This window comes from Marmota flaviventris, chromosome 16 (genome assembly GCF_047511675.1).
Source record: "Marmota flaviventris isolate mMarFla1 chromosome 16, mMarFla1.hap1, whole genome shotgun sequence".
In the NCBI taxonomy this organism is placed as follows: Eukaryota; Metazoa; Chordata; class Mammalia; order Rodentia; family Sciuridae; genus Marmota; species Marmota flaviventris.
The window spans coordinates 14193745-14216698 of NC_092513.1; the positions used below are offsets into that span (position 1 = coordinate 14193745).

At 46.0% G+C, this 22954-nt stretch overlaps 1 protein-coding gene across 2 annotated transcripts in view; it reads left to right on the plus strand.

The window, feature by feature from the left end:
* Positions 1-3493: 3493 nt before the first annotated feature.
* The window catches only part of Rnf152 (ring finger protein 152), a 70538-nt gene continuing 51077 nt past the window's right edge, over positions 3494-22954 (plus strand). The window contains exons 1-2 of one of the 2 annotated variants that reach the window (XM_071602695.1): positions 3494-3763; positions 9270-9365. The gene's annotated coding sequence lies outside the window, so the exon portion shown is untranslated. The remainder of the gene's footprint in view (positions 3764-9269; positions 9366-22954) is intronic. The other variant, XM_071602694.1, reaches the window with a different exon arrangement.

The window sequence follows — 22954 nt, forward strand, 5'->3', positions numbered from 1 at the left end:
TCAGGGTCACAAAACCACTGAGCCACATCCCCAGCCCTATTTTGTATTTAATTTAGAGGCAGGATCTCACTGAATTTCTTAGCACCTCGCTAAACTGCTGAGGCTGACTTTGAACTTGTGATCCTCCTGCCTAATCCTCCCAAACTGCTGGGATTATAGGCTTGTGCCACTGTGCCCGGCCCATAATTCAGTTTTGAGGTGTAAAACTGAATTATTTCAACATGTAAAATTCAAACCTGTTGAACAGAAAACTTACCCTCAATTTGGGGCTGGATCTGGATCTTTCAGGGTATGGAGCACTAAACAGGGTTTGCTTCTTTCCTTGTTCCTCTCCCTCTTTCTTCTTGCCTCCCCTCCCCTTTTTCTCCTTAGTATGTTAGATGCTGAGGATACAAGTCAAAAGATGACCCCTGTCCTCAAAGACCAGGAAGACAGTCACAAAAGCTATGGAAGAAATCATCACATTCTTTTGCGAAGATGTCATCCTGATAGAAGAGCTGCCCTGGGTATTATAGGATCACATTTATCTTTGCCCCACCCCAGGTTCTCAGAGATTTAAGAGCTCAGTTCAATAAACGTTTATTGGGCATCAGTGCTCCATGCTGTGGGTACAAAGATGAATAAGAACTCACCTGCCTGATATAAGCAGCTTTGCTTCAATCTCAGGTGACTCGGCATACATCAATTATGGGTCTCACTGACCTTATGACCCAGTTTTAGTATCCCGACCTTTGCCCCTGGCCAAATGCAGACCTCTTCTGGTACCCTCTCTGGTAATGAAATAGTCTTTCACTGTTTCCTGGCACTGTGTACCTCCTCCATTCCTTCAGTTCTCAGCTCCAAAGGCGGCTTGTTCAGTGACCCTCTCTGGCCACCTATTTAAAATTCCCCTCAACACACACTTCTTCACCTCTTTCCATGCTTTATTTTTATTTTTTGACTATTGGTTTTTAGTTGTAGATGAACACATACAGTATATTTAATTTTATGTGGCACTGAGGATTGAACCCAGGCAAATGCTTTACCACTGAGCTATAGCCCCAGCCCCATGCTTTATTTTTATTCCTTACCTTTTTCACTTTCCAACATACAATTTATTTTAATTATTTATGTTGTGGGTTGTCTGCTTCTTCATTAGAACATGCATTCTGTGAGTGCAGGGATTTGGGTGTTTGCCTCTCTGTCTTAGTCCTCCTGATACATGGTCAATACTCAATGAATATCTGTTGTATGAATAAATGACTTGAGATCCTCCGGCCTAATCCTACTGACTGGAGCCCCCTCCTCATAACCCTGGTTTTCCCAGACCTGGGATGGTGCCTTGATTCTGTCCCCCACATGTAGGTAGTGCCTGGGTCTGGAGGGTGATGGCAGAGTCTCCAGCCACACTGCTTGCCAGCCTGCAGCCCCGAACACTACCTGGTTCTAGCTGCCTAGTTCCTGGAACTTTCTCACAGAGGAATCTGTTGTGACATGTTCTTGCCTGTTCCTTCCCTGACTCAAGCTGTTGCTGCCTGCCCAGTGCTGGCCTCAAAGGAGTCTTAAGAACCGGCCCATCCCAGTTTGCCCCAGTTAATTAACCTTCTCTGTGTGACAACTTTACAAGACTGGACAGAAGGCAGAACACCCATGATGCTCTGTGAATTAAAATACTAGTCAGTAGAAATGCATTAGAGTGGAGGCTTTTATTCCACACAAAATGAATTCTTAACATCCCCTCCCCCAAAGAATTGTCTTTTCATTTGTGGCAGAAAAAAAAGGGTTGAAACATTTGGGAATGATTACTGAACCCTGAAATTAGTTTCTTAAAAGTAATCTTGAAAGTCACTTTTATTTTGCTGGTAAAATATTGGGGTGTTATAATTCACCTTCCTTATCCTGAGCTCCTGGCCAGCAATTGAGCTGTCAATACCCTCATTAACTTCTCATTAAAAATAAAATTTTTTTCTGCCCTAAAGTTGAAGCTTAAAATAAATCTCTGAAAACTTACCTTAGGCTTCTAAGATGTGCATACAGCTTTCACACCTCTGTGGTATACAGGAGAGGTGATAACTTGGGGGAACAAAGGCACAAGGATCAGTCAGGGGACCATATAGGAGGCAGTGCTTTAATTGGGATCTCAGACTGATACATTTCCAGTTATATCTCTCTCTCTCCAGGTGACCAGTTTTCTGTATGTGCTTACTAACAGTATTTGGAAACACCATCAACAGGTTGTATTTGTGGTACAAGACAAGAAAGGCTGCTGAGAACATTATAACATTATATTTTGGTAGATCACACATAGCCCCCAAGAGTTCATAGGGTTTTATTATCATGGCAAAAGAGAGCTGGTGAGATACTTAAGGGAGGGAACATGGGACTTAGGACTTCAAGACAGTTCCAGTTCAGGCAGCTGGAGGAGAGGCTGCCTGCTCTGCTCTACAGCACAGGGGAGGGATCATTAAACCCAACCCCGGAGCTGGAGGCCCAGCAAGGTTGGCAGGCTAAACTTTGACAAGAGGCAAGAGTTTTAGGTTTTCATTCTGCAAGGAAATCCTTTAAAAGGGCACACAAAGGGGCATGAAAACCATCATTTACCGGAGACCTTCCTCCTCCATTCCCCTGTTTTAGTTAGCTGAGGAAGCAGGAGACCTTGTCTAGATTTTTCTTGGGGGTAGAAGACATTCTACACTTGTCCCCCAGGCTTTTGCTTGTTGTGTCTTTATTGTACTGGGACTCGAGTCCAGGGCCTTGAGCATGCTAGACAAGCACTCTACCACTGAGCTATACTCCCAACCCAGAAGTTAGATTTTTTAAGATGGGGAATAGAGTGGGCCCAGAGTTGGGTTTTAAGGTCAAGATCAGGGTGGGATGGGGTTGCTCCCAGGCCCTAGTGGTTCCCGTTTGCACAACCCCCTAAGACTTGCACCTTCTTGCTTCCCTATTCTCTGTACCCCAGCTACCCGCGGGGTCCAGACGTGAGGTGACCAATCGGATGCATCCTCCCCTCCTCGAAAGCAGGATCGGCCCTGACAAGACTACGTGAACTTTTAGGGGTAGCCAAAAACTAGCTGCGGTAACACGGATCCTGGGCGGTTTCTGCAAACGCGACGGTCTAAGCTGCTTCCTCCCACAGTCGGTGGGGAGCCCCAGCCTGGGCCCTCCCGGCAGCCGCGGGGCCCCCACTTTGACTCGCCCTCGCTGCCCACCGCGCTAGGCCTCCTTTCACACCTGATTTAAGCTCCCGCGCGGGGAAAAGGCAACGTCCAGGTGCTGGTCGGGGGTGGGCACTTGGGGACCAGGTGCGGAGGGCGCGTGAGGGAGCGGGCACCTCTCATCCCGGGGAGGTTCGGAGAATCCAGACCGACAGACTGAGGTCCGGGACAGGCGGATGGGTGGGGTGGGGGAGGAGGTGGAGCCGCCGGGGAGGGGCGGTGCCGCGGGAGCCGAGCCCAGCCTCCCGCCCCCACCCCCTTCGGTGTCTTAGTGTCGGCGGTGACACAAAAAGCTCCCGCTCGGTGCCGAGCGCCTGGCGGCGGTGTCCGACCGGGGACGCGGAGGGCGGCCGGGCAGGTGGGGCGCCGCCCGAAGGGCCGGGCGGAGAGCTGGGCTGCAGGCGCCGCCGCCGCGCTGCCCGCGCCGCCCCGCAGCCCGCCGCGGGAGGAGCGGGCGGCCGCCGGCCAGCGGCGTGCGTCTGGCTGAGCGGGGCGGGCGCGCCGGGACCACCCAGCGATGCTGCCGCCGCCGGTGTAGCGAGCGCCCGAGCGCGCTGCGGAGAAAGGTCAGTGAGTTTCGGTTTGTTTCTGTGCCCAGGACACCTCCCGGCTCGGGCGCGGAGGGAGAGGGGCGCGAAGGAATGTCTGCGCCCCCACGGCGGCTGCAGGGAGGCGCGAAAGGGCAGCTGCCGCCTGGTGTGTTGGGGGTGGGTACCCTTTGGACAGTGAATGGGGTGGCCGGCCCGCTGGAGCCCTGGGGAAGGGAGCGCGGGGTCCGGCGGGTTCGGGGGCGGTGGTCCCGGGAGTTGCGTTTCTCCCCAGAGCTGGCGGAGTTGGGCGCGCGGCTGGGGCGGGAGAGCGGCGCTGGCGGCGGCTCCGCGGAGTCCTCGGATGCCCCCTGGAGCTCCGGTCCCAGGGAGCTCGCCTCGTGCTTGCGCCGCGCGCCCTCGCTGAGCCCCCAGCCCGCACACGCCCCGCTGGTCCCCTCCCAGTCCCCTAGCCGTGCGCTTTCCCCACCTCTAGAAGTTGCCCGGGGGCCCCTCCTGGGAAAAAAGGGTGCAGCGGCTGGCCAGACGTTGGGGGTCTTTTGTGCGGACTACAGACGCCTGGGGCGCTTGCTCCTGGAAGGACAGCGGCAGGACAAAGCAGGATGGACTCGAGGGGTGCTGCTGGAGCAGCGGCGGTCCCCGATCCCGCTTATGGTGGGGGTAGAGAGGGGGGAGCGCTGCACGGGTTTGGAAGGAGTAGAGAAATCAGCAAAACAGAGTGACAGGGACTTGATGAGGTGGCGGACAGGGGCAAACCAAAGAAGGATGCTTGCGAATGCAGCGCTGGTGTGTCTGGGCGGGTGACCAGGCGTCCCGCATTCCCATATGACCGGGTGTACCTAGTGTATGTTGCTCGCCTATCTTTGCCCCCAGATGGTATTCTCCACCTCTCGGATTCCTCTCTTTCTGAGGGATTACTGTCGCTATTATAGGCTGTACCACAGGAGAACTTGGGGGCGGGGGAGACTGCGGAGGAGGGGGTGGTTATTTATCCTAGAGAGACAATTAGGATCTGTTACACCCCCTCCTCTCCCCGCCAGTCCTCCACTCCTCCGCCGCTTTCTCCCAGGACACCCAGTCCGAGACACCGCTGGCTGGGGAGGGTGCCTGGATTTCTTTCTGTGCTGCGCGTATCTAACCCTTACTGCATGTATTTCACTGCAGGCTGAACAAAGCTCAGTCTCAATTGTGCTTTCTGCTTGTCAGCCTCTTGCCTCCCAAATGCGTACCATTTTCACTTGATGTCATCACGCAGAAGGGGGTGAAAGGGACTCGGTGACAGATTCAGGTAACCCCCAGTAATTTGGGTAGCCGCCTGGGTGTCTCTGGGTCATTTGGGCCCACGGTGCTGACACAGGGCTGCTTGGTGGTTTCTGCATCAGCATCTCTGTGTGAAGGCGTGGGGGCTGCAGAAACCTTTGCTTCAGAGGAATAAATTGGAAATGACTTCCTACCTTCCTTTTGAAAAATTCATTGGGGGAAAGGATGCTTTGGGGGTTGTATATTCCACCTGGTTGATGGGAATTTTGATACTGTCAGTACATAGGCAGTGGTATCTGCATGTGGGGGTTGGATAGAAGATAGTGTTCTTATCTATGGTAATTTATTTTTACTTCAGTTTATAGGTGGGTATCTTTGATTGGAAAGGTGCCATGGTAAGGCTGATATTGTTAAGACCAATTGTAAATTTGACCACTGCTCAATTAGGGCATTGGCCAAATGCAGTGACCTTCTTATGAAATAATGCCTTTTCCCCATCCCTTCATTGTAAGAGTATTTGCAAAATCAAGACAGCCAGTTGGCAGTAAGTTGCTGGGAGGTGTAGTGAGGGTTGTTGGGGGACCAGAAAGAACAGAAAAAATGGAGCTTTAGTGAAGTTTCCATTTATATAGCCATGAACCATTAGACTCTCATTCTGCATTTTATCTTTAGGTTTTTGGTTCTTTTCCAAAAACTGGCCTGTTCCTGTTCTTTTCTTTCCAAGGATAGTTCTGTTTTGGTGTCAACTTAACCAGATTTGGGGTTATCTTGATAAAGTGCAATGAAATGTAACCTTCAGACTTATCGGGCACCTTGGCATTGGCATTCTCTCCGAGAGGGCAGAGCTCTGCGCATCCCACACAAGTAGCAGGGAATAAGAATGTTCATGGAAATGCATCCAGGGTTTTCTCATAGAAAGACAGATTGCTGAGGGCCAAAGGCTACTGGAGTGCCTTTTTGCAGTGTAGCAGCAGCAGAACAGCAAATTCCCTTTACCCGCCCTCCCTCAATCCCTTGAAAAATAAAGTTTAACACTTGACAGATTTATCATTCACCTCCAAGGTAGTTTGGTTTTGAAAGGTGACTTTATAAACAGAGTGACACTAGCATTTATCCTCCCCCTCAAAGCACTCGAGAATCACTAGGAGAAGCAGATGAGTTACCCAGTCCCAGCTGAAACAAAGGCCAATGCTTTGGAAAGATGAGATTAGTAATATGGTGCTAGGATAGAGGTAATTTGACAAGTGATTTTTTTATGTCAGCAATAATGCACGGTGTGTACTGTGTTGCTGCAAGAATAAAACCCACATGATGGGATAACAGGGAATGTAATAATGCAGTAGAAACAAGGGTGTGGTTTCTTTTTAAATAGAAAAAATAAATACCTCATACACAAAATTCCACATGGGAAAACAGCTGCCTGCACATGTAAATGCTTGTCTAAGAACAAAGATAGCCACAGTGCAATGTTAGGTTTCATTGTAGTTTTAAATGATGTACAGTGATAAATCATAATAAAGTGTTGTATTGATGCTTAATTTTTTTTTTAAAGAAGGAGGCTCCCCACCCCCAGACGTCTGCTGTGGTGTGTTTAGGTGTAGGTTGGAGGAGCACAGGAAATATTGGCTAAACCTTTGGCTCCTGTGCCTTTCTGTAATATGAATCTACTCATTCACCAGGTGTTTATTGGGCGTCTGATAGATAATGGGCTCTGTGAGAGGTGCCAAAGGATGGGGGTGAGGGGCAGAGGCACGAAAACGAATCACCTTCGGGAGCTTGGAGGAAGATGGAGACATGGAACTGGATAGTGATTAGGTTCTGGGGAAGCTAGAGGGGTGAATAGAGTGGAACTGGACTTCTGAGAAGGAGACTGTGCTCCACTGGCCTCTATGTCATTCCCTCTTACTGGGGAACTCTTCTCCCTAGATGGCTGAGACTGTAGTCAGAAGTGTCCTTTTCTTCAGGGTCTTCGGACTTTTCAGCTGAATCCCACAGGAACGGCCAGGCTCCACCATGGTTGGGAGGCCATTGTGTTCTCTTTTTCCCTCAGAGGGGCCTGAACCTGTCTATGCTGTGGGCACCCTCCCCATTTTGAGATGTGATACCATCTCTGCTGTACTTACATTTTGAAACATATTCTGCTTTTCTGTATTATCAGATTTTTAGAAAACGGATTGGGGGTTCCTCTTATTGTTTTTTGAACAGTGATGTGTGAGCAGGAGAGGTCAGTTAAGCTGCAGTAACACCTCCATATCTCAGCACTAAACACAGTTTCTGCCTTTCCCATTCTGTTTCCAGTGTGGTTGGCAGGTGGGTCCTGCTCACTGTAGTCACTCAAGGACCAAACTGCTGAAGGCTAAGGGTGCTTGGGCTTGGGCAGTCACTGCAGCCCTGGGAAGGAGATGCAGCAGGGTGTCACTCTGGCGGTTATGTGATCCCACCCAGAAGTGAGTGGCACTGCTCCAGCCCAACACCTGTTATAGGACCACACTGAACCACGGTTCAATATTTCTTGCTTGGAAAAGAGGAGAATCGGATACAGGTGAGCAGTGCTAGTGACTTTCATAGTGATCTGGCCCCAAAGAGGCTCTAAAATGTATTCCACAGGGCCCAGTTTAGTGCTTGGAGGCATTGGGTGTTCTACAAGCAATACGTTCACATGGTATATATTAACATGATTGTTAGTAATCTCTTCTCTTTTTGCCTTTGAAGTAGTAGGCCACTAGGTATTTCCAAGGCAGATGCTGGTAGGTTGTATGCCTAGTGTTATATAATAGAGAAGTGTCATGTACAGACTTTCTTTCCCTTACCATCTGCTTCTCATCTAAGACTTCCTGACTTTCTTTGGAACAGCCCAAGGTAGGAAAAAAGTATCAAGCCTGGAGTCTCCCAGGAGGTGGCCTCCACAGCAAAGACCACAGGGCAACAGATGAGACTAGAGGGGGCTGGGTTGGGTTTAGGGTAACCGTGGGTCATCTTGTTAGTTTGATATTTAGAAGACAATTTGAACAAGAGGCTTTTTCTAGTTATAGGACCAATAGAACACCTAGAGAGTTCTGGGTCATTTATGGATTTGTCTGACACCACGTTGGCTATGAGGGTGGTAAATTTTAAAGACTTCCTTCCTGCACTCCCCTAGAAAGAGTCAGGTGCTGTGGAAGTAGGCATTTCCTTCTTCCAGTAGTGGGTCAGGCATCTGGCAGCTCGTAGAGAGAGAGAATGCTTTGGGAGAGCTGGTCACTTAAATATCTTTGTTCACGTTGAATGAGTGCATGCATAGGTTAGAATATTTAAGATTTCTTAAGTTCTTTAAGCAGGTGCCTGGAATTGAACAGGATAATATTGCTTCTGGCTCAGTAATCACCTCGGTAAAGTCATTTTTATAGGTAACTCTCTAACTAGAAGTAACACGGTAAACTGACCAAGTTGGCCTCTAAGTCCCAGTGATGGAGGGGACAGCAGTATTAATTGAAGGATGCAGAGGCCACCCTCTGGTCCAGCTTCGTTTGTGTGATAAGATATTGCACTCAAGGGGCTTCTGAGTTGGAAGATGAACAGCTGGGAGAAACAGGCAAGACCGTCCAAGGACCACTGCAGAGTGCTGGGGCTGGACTCAGGGTGAGCACAGACTAAGGCAGGAGGAAAAGGAGGCCCCAGGGACTGCTCTTGAAGTATACTTGGGAAGCTCCAAAATTCACTTCTATATTTTGTGTGGCCTCTGAGTCTCTACCTCAATGTCAAGCTGAAGCTGTCTGTTCAGGTAGAGGGCACTTGTGGCATTGAACGTGGTCCCTGGTGCTGCCTGCCGCAACATTGCAGCAACTGAAAAAGAGGAAGGATTGGTTTTTCTGCTCCTTCCCCCTGTGGCTTTGCCTGTTACACCCTGTGTATCCCAGCAGTCTGTCTCCTTAATGGAAATCACAGTTTGGATAAAATAAGTCCTTGTTATATGTTCAGAGTTTCTCTGTTTCTGGTTGACTCACTGTCATTGCAGGATCTAAAGAGAGGCCTCAGAGGTGTGCCAGCCTACCATCTCTCTTGGATGAGTCTCAAGGCCATGATTTTTGGACCTAGACTTCGTGTGGATGTTGAAGCCCCAGCAGTGTCTTTTTTTCTGGAGTGGTGGGGGCTGTTTGTGACCCACTGAGAATGGAAGGGATGAATTGGAAAAGAGAGCTTACTTACCACTGATGTGTTGGTTCCTGCAAAAATAAAACTCTGTGCAAATATTCTGGGCGATAAAACCTACTGTAACATCACACAGGTTTCCTGGGGATCGGACCTTTGTGCGGAGAAGGAGTCAGTCCAATGAAGATGGGCCACTGGTGGGAGCAAAGGAGTCACAAAGTAGAATCTCCAGGTGCTGTTTTCTGTGATTCTGTTTCTACTCCTCCTTCCCATCTCATTCTCACCTACCAGGGAAATGTAACTTTGCTGGCCCAGTTTCCATGTCAGATAATGATACTGACCTGACTTTTCACCCAGGTTCAACAAGAATTGATGAGATTTTCCTAAGAGCTTTTATAGACCTCTAAAAAAGGGGAGCTTTGTTGTTAATGTCGCTGTTTTTCTTGTTAACAGATTCACTGTCCATCCTTTATCGGTTTCCACGTCCCCTTGATTTCCATCTCCACTGCCACATCCAAGCTAAGAACCTTACTTCTTCCTGGGCCATTACAGTGGGCATCCACACCCCCGACTTTCCCACCCCCATTGCCACTCTTAGACCAGGAGTCTGTTTAAATGGTCATTCCCTCCCTGGATAACCTTTCGTGCCTCCTGGATTTGATTAAACTTCTTTCCAGTCTTGACTTTTTCTCTGCCTGACTTTAAAACTCCACATTAGCTGGGATGGTTAATTCACTGTAAGCCCCAAATGCTTTGCATAACCCCTGTCTTAGTTCTAGCGCCTTCTGTGACCTAAAATGTCATCTTTCCTCTTCTCCTTCTATCCTGTTGTTAAAGACTCAATCCAGCTTTTAACTCTTCTCAAACAATTAATTAACTTGAATGCTTAGCCCTTAGCAATCCTTTATTACTCTCTGACAAAATTGCTTCCATTTAATTTCACTCAACATTCGTTCAGTTCATTCATTCATACTCATTCATTCATTCTACAAAGAACACTTGTCATGGAATAGATTGTCTTATAAAATTCCCTAAGGTTGTAGTGTCTTTCTGTTTAATTGCAAAGAAAAGAAACTAATTCAAGCTAGTTCACATAAAGGGAGGTGTCTTGAAAAGACATCCTGGGACACTTTTGTCATCAAGTCACACATCCCAGGAGTCTCAGTGCCTGGGAGCCTTTCAGCCATTGCTCCTCTGGTACCTTCCTTGCTGGGGGAGAGGGTGAGGCGTACAGCAGTCCTTCAGGCAGGAACACACGTTGCAGTCGAGACCTGGAGGATCTCAGTTCCCTCCTGAGCTCCTTCAAGATGACAACTGGATGAAGTTTGACTCTGTTTTGTATTTGCTACCATGTTTATGCACAGGAGGGGCTCAATAAATAATCATTGATGAGTCTTTGACAGCACAGAAAACGATTTTGACCTACTGTGACAAAGGGATGATAGACACTTTAGGCCTATTTCTTTCTTTCTTTCTTTATTTGTAGAATCAGTCCTGGGTTCAATTCCCAGGACTCTTTTATTTTTATTTTGAGAAAGGGTTTCCCTAAGTTTCCCAGGCTGGCCTTGAACTTGCAGTCCTCCTGCTTAGCCTCCCTAGTAGCTAGGATTACAGATGTGCATCACTGGGCCTGGCTGGTCTAAAGTCTTAAGGAAAGTTAAGAAGAGAGAAACTTACTTTTAAGAGCTTCCTCTGCTCACATTAACAATGATTAAATCTTGAATCGAATTTGAGTTCCCAGGCTTCAGCGTACACACAATGGTTGGAAGAAGAAGGTTCTCATTGAAGGTCATTCTAACAAACAAGTTGTTGCTGATAGTCTGTTTTTCAACTTCTGTTGAAAAAAGAAAGAAAAAGAAAAATCCTCAATCCTCCAATCTTCCTTGGTTACATTTTGCAGATTAGAATTTGCATCCCCACCAGGTCACCCCACAGTCTAACAGAGCAGACTGCTGTGGTGACACTTGATATGACCAGGTGACGGCTAAAACTACCACATCTCCCCTTGGGATTACTCTATGGGCATCGATATTTTTGTGAGACATATTTATTTACCTCTTGATTTTGAAATACTCATTCATATGATACTCTTATTTTACGCTCAAAACATTTGATCATTATGGACAGTGTTATTATGAAAGAGGGAAATATGTCTAGCTGCTTGGAGAAAACAGCTAGGAATACATTAATGCTAAAAACATTCCCAGTTTGAAGGATAGTGAATAGAGCTGAGATAAACGTCTCAAAAACTGTCTTTGGCATGATGTTCTTTTGCAGTTATGTCGCTCTGGGGTAGATTTGCAAATTGCTTCCTTGCAGGCTACTAATATGAGATTAAAAGTGCCAGAGAGCTTGTGAATAAATCTTCATACTTTGGAGAATTTGCCTCTTTGTTTCATGAAGCAAAGGATTACTGTCACTTTAGGTGAGTAGTGGATAATTCAACCATGGAGGTAGAGTCAGCCTTAACTGGGGTGAATACCCCTCCATCTAATCCTGCTCCATGATACTGATACTCCAGGAACCTAAAGTGGGGAGCCTTCTGTTCACCTATGGTGGTAGGTAAAATAACATTTGAAAAACTGAGCGTCGATGAATAAGCCACACATTTGTTATAGCAGTCCACTTTATGCTTTGAATATATCCTTTGCTGTTCTGAAACAGACATGCTTTTTTTCTCCTTCCTGACACCCCCCCCCCCCCCCAAGCCCCAGTTTTCTCCCTGATCTTCTCCATCCTAATCTTTCCTTCCTAATCTCAGGAAGACTCCTCTGAATTACCTCTTACAAAACCTCCTGTTGCCCTTGATGGGCAGAACCCCAGCCTTTGGGACAGAAGTTCTCTGTGTTTCTCCTTTGCTAGCAAAGCAATAAAACCTTTCACTTTTTCTCAGAACCTTGTCTTCATTATTGGATTGGCATTGGGGTCGAGGAGGACTGAGCTTTTCATAACACACTGTGTAAACAGTTGCATTTGAATATCAAGTGCCAGGCATAATCACAATCCCCTTGCTATAGCTTAATGTATGTATGTAAATTAATTTTTTTTTTTTGGTAATGGCAAAGCTAAAATGGGAGAGAACAAAAGAAATGTATCTGATACTTTTCTCTCAAGTTTTGATTTCTTTACCTTATAGTCTTACTTGGTCCTGTCAGTTGAGTGGTTAAAAACATGAAATTTTAAAAAATGAGATAGCTTTGGGTTTAAATCTCAGCTCTGCCATATGATTTTTAAGTAAATAGGGTCTGACCGAGCCTCGGTTTCTTCATCTACAAAATGAGGGAGAATCGACCTCAATGAGTTCATTGTGAGAATAAAAAATAATTTATATCTGTGTTTAGTGAATGACCCCACGCATCCTAAGCACGAGGAAAATTGCAGCTACCAGTAACTGTGTGAAGTTCTGGAAATATCTGGATGAATAGGCCTGATCTAACCTGAAGAATCCTTTAAGCTAGCCAAGGAGGTGACCACATCTAAATAATTATAGCTTTCAGTGTTTATATGGGGATTTATTTTGTATGTCATTGTTATTGAAGCCTTTTCATTGGAAAATCTCTGTGAAGCTTTGCTTAAATGGCTGGAGTTTAAAATGATAGTCCTTTCAAGAGGAAGCGGGAAGAAGCCTGAGGCAAAAGTCTGAGATTTGGAGAAAGCCTGGAGGCAGCTTGAGCTGGTCTCAAGGAAACTGACTCCTTTCTCTTATGGCGGGACTCTTCCCTGGCCAAGTGAAGGACATCCTGTAGTAGACTCCCCCTTTCCAAGGGTCTGTTTTTGTGGGAGTAGGGTAAGCCCCAAATTTACTTATGACCAAGGGGATACTTAGTCATGGAACTTTCCATTTTATAGTTTGTATGTCTATCTGTCTGTCTATCTATCTGTCTGTCTGTCTGTCTATCTATCTATCTATCTATCTATCCATCCCAGGGATTGAACTTGGGGAGGCTTACCCACTGAGCCACATTCCCAGCCCTTTTTTATTTTTTGTTTTGAGACAGACTCTCACTAATTTGCTGAGGCTGACTTTGAACTTGGGATCCGTCTGCCTCAGCCTCCTGAGCTGCTGGGATTACAGGCCTGCAGCACCACGCCCCGTGGGACTTGATGTTTTAAAACCAGAACAGCTCCAGGAAGGGTGGCTGAGTTGGCCCACCTCACCTAGGGATCCTGTCTTGTTCTGAATTCATTGCTTGGCATGGTAAACAGGTGGACATTTAATACCTTCAGAGATAAAGACCTCCTAAGCGAGGGCAGGAGAGAACAGGGTTAGGATAAAACAATCCTTTTGTTTATGAGTCCACATTTTTGGAATGGGACCTTTCTTAAGACAACAACTAGCCTATACACTAAGTGTGCAGTAGGAATGTACAGGGGATGAGATGCTTTAGTGGGTCCCGTTAAGCAGCAGTAAGTCGCTTGCTTGGCAGAGCTGTTGTGCAGGGCTTGGCATGCAGTAGGTACTCAAAGAGGACTTGTTGGAATCAATTCATTCTTCAAAAGTAACTTGGAGGCTGCACAGGGAAGTGGGAGGGGCCTCTGAGACCCGCATTCCAGTCCAGGCTGGGTTGCTGGTCACTGTCTGGTTTGGACAAGTTTGGGCCTTAGTCTCTCAGGGACCTGGCATAGCTGATTTGAAGACATGTCTAGATACACTCTGGATTTCCTCTTGCACTGGTATCTGGAGTGTGTTTGTGGATGAACTTGTGCTCTTTTCTTTTTCTCCTTGGTGGAACCACACAGTGCTGGCAGACAAATGGCTTTGTCTTTTGTTCACAGCTAGGATGCTTCTGAAACCTGCTCATGCTGTCAGCATGATGGTAGTGTGGGCTGGCCTGGGGGCACTGTGTGCACAGTACCTAGTGCTTTCTTCCCAGAGATTCTAGAGGAATTTCCTGCTGAGTCTTTTAGACCAAGTGGGAGTAAGGAGGGAACCAGACCTGGCTCCATATTATTTTTTTTATTTTTTAGAAAGAGAGAGAGAGAGAGAATTTTTTAATATTTATTTTTTAGTTATTGGCGTACACAACATCTTTGTTTGTATGTGTTGTGAGGATCTAAACCGGGCCACACGCATGCCAGGCGAGCGCGCTACCGCTTGAGCCACATCCCCAGCCCCCTGGCTCCACATTATAGCAGGGAGGTGTCTGCGGAGGGGGATTGATGGAAACCGTTCAGGCAGGCCCTCAGAGGAGCCACAGATTTTTTAGTATTTAGCTGATGCCTCCAATGATAACCCTTTGCATTCTTTTCCTCCTTGGGAAGTGAAACCGTTTATCCAGGGCTGTTGCGTTGTTGCAGGCAAACCCTGCAGCAAATTGCCAGCAACTGCAATTCATTTGTTGGTTGCCAGTTCTGTAACTCATGCACACAGCCATGGAGATAATTGTGAGACGTTTATGTCATCCCTCTCTCATGTGATCATTGGGCACACCGAGACACTGTGTTCAGTATGTTGCTGACCAGCCAGATTTCATCACAGTCTATAACTTTACCTATGAAAAAGGTAAATAGCTTGTCTGTGGAAGAGGAACCTTTTAGGTAAACAATGCATTTAGTAAATTGCTTTTATTTCTAAACACAACATTGTTCAATAAGTTCAAAGAGTTAGCATTTCTCTGTAGTCAGTAGTTTCCTTTTCTTTCCAACAGTGGAGTCAGATCTATTAAAATAATGGTCCATACACCTTTGGGTTTATTAAAAACATAATAAATAAGGGTTTTGAGAACTTGTATCTCAAAGCAGTCACACTACCCTATGAGATACTTTTTAATTTATGAGGAAGAATGTCTTCATGAAGAAGGAAAAAAGAAGCTGGATGTGGTGGTGCATTCCTGTAATCCCAGTGACTTGGGAGGCTGAGACAGGAGGGTTGCAAGTGTGAGGCCAGCCTCTGCAACTTAGTGAGACTCTATCTCAAAATAAAATAAAACCCTTGGGGTGTAGCTCAGTGGTAGAATGTTTGCCTTGCATGTGCAAAGGCCCTGGGTTCAATTCCCAGTATTGGGGGGAAAAAAATCAAAAACAAAGGAAAAAAGAATCTGTCAGTTTTTCACAGCCTATTTCACCTGATTTGTGGAGCCTGTCCAAAAGGATGTGGCTATCCACAGACAGTTTGGATTCCTTGTAAATTAGGAGGACAGTGATGATCAATTTTGCAGTGTAAACCTGATTCAGCCTCGTTCTAGTTATCTCTTTCATTTGATTCTGTCTTTGACTCTTTCCAAGGACAGTACCCTCAGATCCTGCCACCCCTCTTAGTAAAGGTGAATGTGATTTCACTTAGGCCCAAATCCTGCCTGACCTGGATGTCCCACCTCGTCGTGCTGGGAAGCAGTTGGGAGCAGCTCACTGGCCTGAGTTCCTGAGTCTGCGTCCCTCATTTTATTGCTCCCTCGAGATTCTGACTTGTAAAGAAACAAATTTCTTCCTTTTATGAGGCCTTTTAGTGCCAGGTGACTGGTGTTGTTCGATATAATCTATAGCACTTAATAGCTAAAGACACTTTGTTTTCCCAAAGCTGATCACCGTGGAAACAAGGAACCTAGAGACAGTGATTGGAGGGAGGAAGAGTGGGGGAAGGGAAGGAGGGTGAAGAGTTGTATAGGAGTGTGGTATTTTTAAAGTTCACTTTTAGCTTTAAAATTAGGAATGACTGCTGTTACGTGGTGATGCTGGCTTCATAAATAGAAGCATCTCGCTCAGAGCAAATTGAGGTTGCTCATTAATATGTTCTAGAATGACATGGAAGGTCATCAGATAATCTCCTTCCCATATCATGTTGGATCCTACAATAGTCTGAGAGAAATTTTGGGAAGGGGATAAGGAGATAACTGTGGTGCCAATGTAAGAGACAGTGTTTATCACATGCTTCAGGGTCTTGAGCACATCAGCTGGAAGTGCAGAATGTGGAAAGACCAGGGGACTTAGCCCAGGTGAAGCTGCGGGTTTAAGCTGATAGTGAAACTTTAAAAAGTTTAGGCGGGATCTGACATGTTGGCCTGTCTTTGGGGAAAAAGGTGGATGGTTTTGGTCACTCATCTTCCTGAATCTGGTTGATACTGACTTGGAGCAGCATGGTTTGAAAGCATTGGTGTGCTTTTGGGTGGTTTGCAGAGATTCAGCTATTCCCTGTGCTTTGCCCTGGGCCCACCGACTTAGGCCTCTGTGAAGTCTGGTGGCCGTGGACTGTTCTGGAAAGGCCACTTGACTGGAAGCCCGTGTATGTCATGTTAGAGATTCCGTCAGATGTGGGAGCTATGACTTCTATGAACACCCTGCTAAAAGACTATTTGAACAAGATAGCATCTTTACAACTCTCCTCCTTTAGTGATTGTGTTTCTCCTGTAGTAGAAAGTAGAATAAATCCTGTCCTTGCACATCCCCGTTCCTTTGTTCATGCAGTTCCCTCTCCCTGGAACACCGGCTCTCCCTGCGCTTCCAGTGTGCAGGTGGGGGGCTGTGGTCTGAGCCTCCTCCAAGGCTTCAGTCGCCTCTCACCGGCCTCTGGGGCCTCCCTGCTCCCACAGGCAGAATTATTTTCCTTCCATTTGCTCTTTTTGGTCCCACTCCCCCTGCGTGTGGTAATTCTGCATATGATTGTTTCCTCTGCTTCACTGTGAGTTCTCTGACTGTTGGGATCTCAGCTTGTTAAGAGTTTGGATGAAGGAAGGAAGGAACAAACAGAAGAATGAGTAACTGTTGACCTGGGATTGATGACCTGTATGTTAGTAGGAGGTGACGGTAGAGCTGGGCATGAACATGTATATAACGTAGCAGAGACTGGCTGGATGCTCACCCAAATCTCAGCATGTTAACATCGGGGCCGGGTGATTCTTTGTTGTGGGAAGACTGTCCTGTGCCCTGTGGGATATTGAGTCGCATTCTGGACTCCACCCACTAGATTCCTCTTGCCCCATTTGGACAATCAGAGATGTCTCCAGACATTGCCAAATGTCACTTAGGAGGTGAAATCACCCCCATTGATAGGTGCCGAGCCAGACCCCTTTCTGCATCTGGGTGGGGCCGTCTGACCTATTCTCACCCATGGGATGTGTGTGGAACAAGAGCAGTTTAGAGTGGATGGCTTTTCATGCTTGTTCTCCTTCAGATCTGCTGTCCAGCTGTGTATGGGTGGGGAATCTGGGGGATCTCCTAAGACACAACATGGATGAGGCCTGGGACCCTGGGTGACCACGTGGAGCAGAACCTCTTTTATCAAGCTGCATTGGAATGCAGTGTGAGGAAGAGATAAACCATTCTTGTATTAGGCCATTGAACCTTCGGAGTGTTCATGTTAGCAGCCAGTCTACCCTGCCTAACTTTGACTGACACTTGGGATAAAATGACGATGCTAGTCAGCTTTTCATTGCTGTGGCCCAAGCACCTGATGTGAACAACTTAAAAAGGAAAGATTTATTTTGGCTCCTGGTGTCAGAGGTCTCAGTCCATAGACAGTTGGCTCCATTGCAGAACATGGAAGAGGAAGAGTGTGGCAAGGGAATGCCCCTCAGTTCATAGCAAGCAAGAAAGGAGAGAGAGAGAGAGAGAGAGAGAGAGAGAGAGAGAGAGAGCGAGCGCATGTGTATAAACCGTGCAAAAGAGAGTAAGGGGCCAGGGACAAGAGGGACACTTCCAGGGCATGCCCCAGTGACCTGCTTCCTCCAACTAGGCACTACCTCTTAGTTCCCACGGCGTCCCCATAGTCCCTTCAACCATGGTAGATGAATCCTTTGAGATCTGAGCCCTCATGATGCAGTTGCTTCCAAGGCCCCACTTCCAAAACTCACTGCACTGGGAACCAAGCCTTCAGCACATGCACCTTTGGGGAAGATTCCAGATCTGAGTCAGAACAGAGCCCTAGATGAAGCAGCCATGCTAGTATTTCAGATATAAGGAAAGCTAGGGATTCCAGCCATGAAAGGACAAAGAACAGATTGTTCTTGTATAGCATCCATGTTTTTACTGTATTTCTTATAATTTCCATATTGTATAAAAATTAAGACAAAAATGATAAAATGTGAATTTGTTACTCCTAACACTAATAATTTTGACATGTGAATAACAAGCGCCTATGAGCTTTTAATATTTTTAATAAAAAGCAGTAAAACATACGAGCCGTTTTTATTTTACTGTGTATAGGAGTGAGTGGCCCAAGATCAAGTGGAGATATTTGTGGCCATGTATGTTTGATACATTTTAACATTTTTCTGGGAAAATAACAGATGTTGATACCCTGCAGCCACAGCTGTTTCCTACACCATTAATAAATAAATCACTGTAGGATGCCATGGTCTTTGAAACAGACTCTTACATGCTTAGTCCAGCGGAATGCTGTGGATTAGTGTCCTTTAAAAAGACTGAACAGAAAAGCTTGCTTATCAGACTAAATTCAGTGTACAGTTCTAAATTTCTTTTGCAACAAATAGTTGTATTTGTGGTGTGTCTATGCAGAGCCACTGACCAAAATGCATAAATCAAATGGTTTCCTTTGGTGCCCATCTGGATGATGACAGCAGAGCTATTTGTGGGGGACAATGGCTGTTTGTGGATGACCCCTCCCAAGGCTGAATGCTGTGCATTGGGCTCCCTGGTCTCCTGGGCCTGCTCTGTTCACAGGGCATTTAGCGCATTGTGCACAGGGCCACCCAGTGCATTTCACGGTGCATTTCAGTCCAAAGCCCTGCCAGGAAAAAGAATGAGTATGGCTCTACAATGATAAGATGGTAATGTCACAGGTAAAACCCTGCTAGGCATCTCACCTACCACATATTTCATTCTAGAGGTATTTTCCCCCAGTATAAAACATTTTCATGATGTTACAAATAAGAATAGCTAAAACTTAGGACACCAGTTATATGTAAGGCCCAAAGTGCCTTTTGGATATGGTGTCTTTAGTGGTACCGGTTGATTGAGGACTATATCATCAAGAAATTCTTCTTTGTGTATCCTGACTACATCTTGGTAGCTGAAGCTTGTATCTGTGCAGTCAGAAGTCCAACATCTCAGTTCAGTTATCACCAGTGGTTTAGTTTTATGTGTCTACTGTGCCAGACAAATTGATTTGGTGGGGAGGAGGGTGGCTGAGAATGGAGCCTAGGGCCCCAAGTACACTAAGCAGGCGTTACCACTGAGCTGCACCCCAGCTCAGCTATCTTGATTAAAACTTCTAGTCACTTAAGGTGCTGCTAAAATGTGGCAGCAAGCAAGCTGCAGCACTGGAGCAAAGATCTGTGCACTTGGGCCTTTGGTTTCATTTAAGATGTTAGGGTATGGGGCTGGGGTTGAGCGCTTGCCTAGCACATGTGAGGCGCTGGGTTCCATCTTCAGCACCACATAAAAATAAATAAATAAAATAAAGATGTGATAAACTAAAAAACTAAAAAAACTAAAAAAAAAAAAAAAGATGTTAGGTATGTTTCAGGAACTGAAGTAATGCTCAACCCAAAATGAGTGTAACAGTAGCAGAAATATGAAATCAGTTTTAAAAAAAAAAAAATTCTAAAATTGAATTAGACAAAATTCACTTTGTGTGGTTTGAGGAATGATCATGAGTGTACAGAATGAAACTCCGCTCATCAGAGTAGATATGGGAAATACTCAGGGGGAGGCAGGAACTTTAATTTTCCTTTTGTGAGGTTTGTTTACTAATAAAATCTCAGCAGCACCAGCTTCATAAAACTCTCAGCAGTGAGCACCAGTTAGGATCTGCCATCCAGGACTCAGCCTGTTCCATTTTCTTAGAAAACAAGGCCCCTTTCCTTGAGTCATTGAGAGAGATGTTTTATTCCCCCAGATGATACATTAGGGTGGACTGATGTTCAGAGCTGACTTTTGAATAATCAGAGTTCACTATGCTGAAGAAAAAGAAGCCAGGGGTAACAGTAGTCCCAACCAGGTTTTTAAGTATGGAGACAGCAAAATTTGGAGTCAAATATTAAATATCTTTAGTATTTGTGCTTTTGTAAGTTAAAAAAAAAATGCTAACAGGGACTTGGTTACAACTAAAACCCAGAGCATTTTGTGAAGCTTTACTCGGTAAGTTACCCAGTTTATTTCTCACAATAATTTAGAAGTTTTTTTTTTTTTTTTTTGAGTACTGGGGATTAAATTCAGACCTGACCACTGAGCCACATCCCAGCCCTATTTTGTATTTATGTATTTATTAAGCAACTTACTGAGTTGCTTAGTGCTTTGCTTTTGCTGAGGCTGGCTTTGAACTTAGAGTCAAGCCTCCCTAGCCTCTGGGATTACAGGTGTGCACTTACCATACCTGGCTAGGAGTTGGTTGTTTTTATCCTTGTTTTTTGGGGTGAGCAGATAGAACACAGTGAAGTTCAGTAGCTTGCTCAAGGTTGATCTGATAGCTGTCAAAACTAGGATGGAAACCTAGATTGGACCAGTAGTAGCAAGGACATGTAGTCCACTACCATACAGGGATCTCCCAAACTCTGCAGTAGTAGTCATAGAAAAGTACCAATAAGAAGAAGTTGCTATCAGAAACAAAATAAGTTAACGGGAATCTTTAGTAAGTATATGTTCACTATAAATGAGAACGTAGTATTAAAAAGGACATACTAAACATTTTGGACTCTTAATTCCAGCCACTCTTTGCTATAATAATAATAGAGTTGTAATTAATTATCTTACTGTGATAATTTTGTTTCTAGACCAGAAATTCATCTGGAAATTATAATGTAACAAATAACTGCCCAAGGGCAGGGGATGTAGCTCAGTGGTAGAGCCCTTGCCTAGCATGCACAAAGCCCTGGGTTCAGTCCCCAGAACTGCAGAAACAAAACTCAACAAAAGGTTATGAAAATCGGGATGGTGGTCATTATACCAATGACATAATTGTGGAAGTAGAGAATAATGAGGTTATTCTGAGGGGAGCCTGCTTCTGTAGACTGTCGTGCTTTTCACATGCAGAGCACACCAGCTGGGAAAGAGGCCTTATTATGGATTAGTGATACATCAGGGCAGTGGGTGGGGTTTCAGGAATATTTTGGAGATTAAAAATTGGACAACCAGGGTTTATTCAGAATTTTTAGCTGTTATCAAGGTCACCTGCAATATTTTTGGCTCAGAGGGTGAGTTTTCCATCCCTAACCGTTGTTCTGGGGAATTTCTGTGGGACAAGGAGTGACTTCAGCTATCAGCTTTGCTGCCCTTCTTGAGGTCTGCCTCACAAGGCGCTTCACTTTTTGCAGTAGGGAACTTACTGCCTCCCAAGTACATCGTTCCCATTTTATGGTTGGGAAAACCTGCAGCTAGGAGAGGTCCCTTGGCAGACCAAGGCCTGTGCAGCTTTGAGATGGGCCCTGAGTCATGTGGGCCCACCGGCCTGCAGGGAACCTGTGATTTTACCATCAGAGAGTCATTCATCTCTTGGTTGGTGGGAACAGCATGGAGTTTGGTCTCCTGATGAGCTGCGGGTGAATGCCTTTCCTGCTGCTTATCAGCAAGTGACTGTTGCTGAGCCTCTGCTCCCCATTTAGGATGAGGCCCGTGATGCGAATGTTGGGAGGTCCTGGCAAAGGTGAGTGCCCGTACTTGCAGGTGCCCAGTGCTGTTTTGAGTGTCATTCTCCTGAATTCTAGGAACAGTAGTCTAAGGTAGGAAGTGGAGGCAGCTCTCCCCCACCCCCAAAATGAAATGATGGGTCTGAGGTCACAAGATGGTGTGTGGACAATTCTGTGGAAATTATCATTTCCCTTCTTGTTTTTTTTTTTTTTTTTTTTTTTTTGCCCACAAGTCCTGTGCTGAAATGACAGGGTCTGTGGGAAGGGTAACACACTCACCTCCATAAGGTTGCAATTATTTCAATAGGTATTGATCAAAAAGTAGCTGATTATGTGAATCATATGTTGAAAGGCTCCTCTGGAAGAGGGTGCGGGGTCTTAGGAGAATGGCGCCCAGGATGGGGGTGTGGGTTCTGATGGAGGGAGCAGACGGGAACATTATCTCTGCAGAGAGGCTGTGCCAGGACTTGGGGTTGGGGGCTGAGGGGAAAGGAGGGGATGGGCCTTGGAAGGAGGCAGGGAACTGAGAGAAGGTGGGGCATTGATTTCCCCCCAAGCTTTTTGCCTAGGACTGGAACTGGCCCCTTCCTTGGGCTTCACTTTTTTTCTTGGACCCAAAGAAGTGAGATCTACAAACCACGGTAGGAAAACAGAACTTGGTACTTTTTCTTTCTTGGTTTACCTTAAAAGAACTCTTGTGCTTCTCTCCATGTCTTAAAACGGGAGAGAGAGAGAGAAAAAAAATGTCTTGAAGCTAAACCAAAATGGGTGGAATTTGGGCCAAGATGCAAACACTGTAGTGGGCTTTGAGTCACTGAATTGGCAGGGATTTGGAGTCTTTTCTGTAGGGACAGACAGCAGGGGGGTGAGGTGACAGGCGTAGTCCCCCCTTTCTTCCTGGGGTGGAAGAGTTTTAAAAAAGCCACGTGGGAGATGAAGATGGGAAGTGCTTCAGACAAGAAGATTTACCCAGATGCGGTGCTTGTGGCAACTTACAATAATAAATCCCACCCCCAGAAGCTGTGGCTCCTGCAGACTGTTTCTCTTTGGAGAGGGCAGGCCACCCCGCAGCTGCCCTGGAATTTGACTACCCAAGACTTCCTGCTGTTCCCTCTGTGCCCCACCCACTCTGCAGCTTCTTTATAATCCTGAAAGCAGGGGATTAGTGATAAATGTGGGTACAGTAAAATAATATTTCCATATTTCCAAATTATTTCTTTGCAAAGAGGGCGAGGTTTGGAAGAAATGGGAATACCTTTGTAGGAATAACAACATACTTGGTGAGTTGGTGGACTCGCCCATC